Genomic DNA, 2,553 nt, shown 5'->3' with positions numbered 1-2,553 from the left:
TTTGGGTCCGGGTTCACACTTTGATCATGGTTCTTGGTGATCCATGCATTGGCATAGAACTCTTGAACCATTAAGATTCCGACTTGTTGAATGGGGTTGGTAAGAACTTCCCAACCTCTTCTTCGGATCTCACGTCGGATCTCTGGATATTCACTATTTTTGAGTTTGAAAGGGACCTCGGGGATCACCTTCTTCATGGCCACAACTTCATAGAAGTGGTCTTGATGCACCCTTGAGATGAATCTCTCCATCTCCCATGACTCGGAGGTGGAAGCTTTTGTCTTCCTTTTCCTCTTTCTAGAGGTTTCTCCGGCCTTAGGTGCCATAAATGGTTATGGAAAAACAAAAAGCAACGCTTTTACCACACCAAACTTAGAAGGTTTACTCATCCTCGAGCAAAAGAAGAAAGAAGAGAGTAGAAGAAGAAGAAAGATAGGAGATGGATGGGGGGCTTTGTGTGAAAATAAAGAAGTGAAGAAGGGTTTATATAGGGGTGGAGAGAGGGGTAGGGTTCGGCCATTATGGGTGGGTTTGGGAGGGAAAGTATTTTGAATTTGGATGGTGAGGTAGGTGGGGTTTTATAAAGGATGGATGTGAGTGGTGAAAAGAATGGTGGGATTTGATAGGTGAAGGGTTTTTGGGGAAGAGGTATTGAGGTGATTGGTGAGTGGGTGAAGAAGAGAGAGAGTGGTGGGGTAGGTGGGGATCCTATGGGGTCCACAGATCCTGAGGTGTCAAGAATAACTCATCCCTACACCAAGTGGCATGCAAAAACGCCCTTTCTGCCAATCCTGGCGTTAAACGCCAGTCTGGTGCCCCTTTCTGGCGTTAAACGCCCAGAATGGTGCCAGACTGGGTGTTAAACGCCCATTTGCTGCCCTTACTGGCGTTTAAACGCCAGCAAGCTTTTCCTCCAGGGTGTGCTATTTTTCTTTCTATTTTTCATTCTGTTTTTGCTTTTTCAATTGATTTTGTGACTTCACATGATCATCAACCTACAGAAAACATATAATAACAAAAGGAAAATAGATAAATATAACATTGGGTTGCCTCCCAACAAGCGCTTCTTTAATGTCAGTAGCTTGATAGTGGGCTCTCATGGAGCCTCACAGATGTTCAGAGCAATGTTGGAATCTCCCAACACCAAACTTAGTGTTTGAATGTGGGGGTTCAACACCAAACTTAAAATTTTGTTGTGGCCTCCCAACACCAAACTTAGAGTTTGACTGTGGGGGCTCTGTTTGACTCTGTTTTGAGAGAAGCTCTTCATGCTTCCTCTCCATGGTTACAGAGGGATATCCTTGAGCCTTAAACACAAAGGATTCTTTATTCACTTGAATGATCAATTCTCCTCTGTCAACATCAATTACAGCCTTTGCTGTGGCTAGGAAGGGTCTGCCAAGGATGATGGATTCATCCATACACTTCTCAGTCTCTAGGACTATGAAATCAGTAGGGATGTAATGGTCTTCAATCTTTACCAGAACATCCTCTACAAGTCCATAAGCTTGTTTTCTTGAATTGTCTGCCATCTCTAGTGAGATTCTTGCAGCTTGTACCTCAAAGATCCCTAGCTTCTCCATTACAAAGAGAGGCATGAGGTTTATGCTTGACCCTAAGTCACACAGAGCCTTCTCGAAGGTCATGGTGCCTAATGTACAAGGTATTGAGAACTTTCCAGGGTCCTGTCTCTTTTGAGGTAATCTCTGCCTAGTCAAGTTATCTAGTTCTTTGGTGAGCAAAGGGGGTTCATCCTCTCAAGTCTCATTACCAAATAACTTGTCATTTAGCTTCATGATTGCTCCAAGGTACTTAGCAACTTGCTCTTTAGTGACATCTTTGTCCTCTTTAGAGGAAGAATACTCATCAGAGCTCATGAATGGCAGAAGTAAATCCAATGGAATCTCTATGGTCTCAGTGTTTGCCTCAGATTCCCATGGTTCCTCATTAGGAAACTCATTGGAGGCCAGTGGACGTCCATTGAGGTCTTCCTCAGTGGCATTCACTGCTTCTTCATCCTCTCCAATTTTGGCCATGTTGATGGCCTTACACTCTCCTTTTGGATTCTCTTCTGTATTGCTTGGAAGAGTACTAGGAGGGAGTTCAGTAATTTTCTTACTCAGCTGACCCACTTGTGCCTCCAAGTTTCTAATGGAGGACCTTGTTTCAGTCATGAAACTTTGAGTGGTTTTGATTAGATCAGAGACCATGGTTGCTATTGGTGCAGCTTGCATTCCAGACAGACTTTGAGAAATCATATTGACTTGCTGAGTCAATATTTTGTTCTGAGCTAATATGGCATTCAGAGTATCAATCTCAAGAACTCCTTTCTTCTGATTCGTCCCATTGTTCACAAGATTCCTTTCATAAGTGTACATGAATTGGTTATTTGCAACCATTTCAATGAGTTCTTGAGCTTCTGCAGGCGTCTTCTTCAGATGAAGAGATCCTCCAGCAGAGCTATCCAATGATATCTTGGACAATTCAGACAGACCATCATAGAAGATACCTATGATGCTCCATTCAGAAAGCATGTCAGAAGGACACTTTCTG

Source organism: Arachis duranensis, chromosome 1 (assembly GCF_000817695.3).
Source record: "Arachis duranensis cultivar V14167 chromosome 1, aradu.V14167.gnm2.J7QH, whole genome shotgun sequence".
Taxonomy (NCBI): domain Eukaryota; kingdom Viridiplantae; phylum Streptophyta; class Magnoliopsida; order Fabales; family Fabaceae; genus Arachis; species Arachis duranensis.
This window is presented reverse-complemented; position numbering follows the sequence as displayed.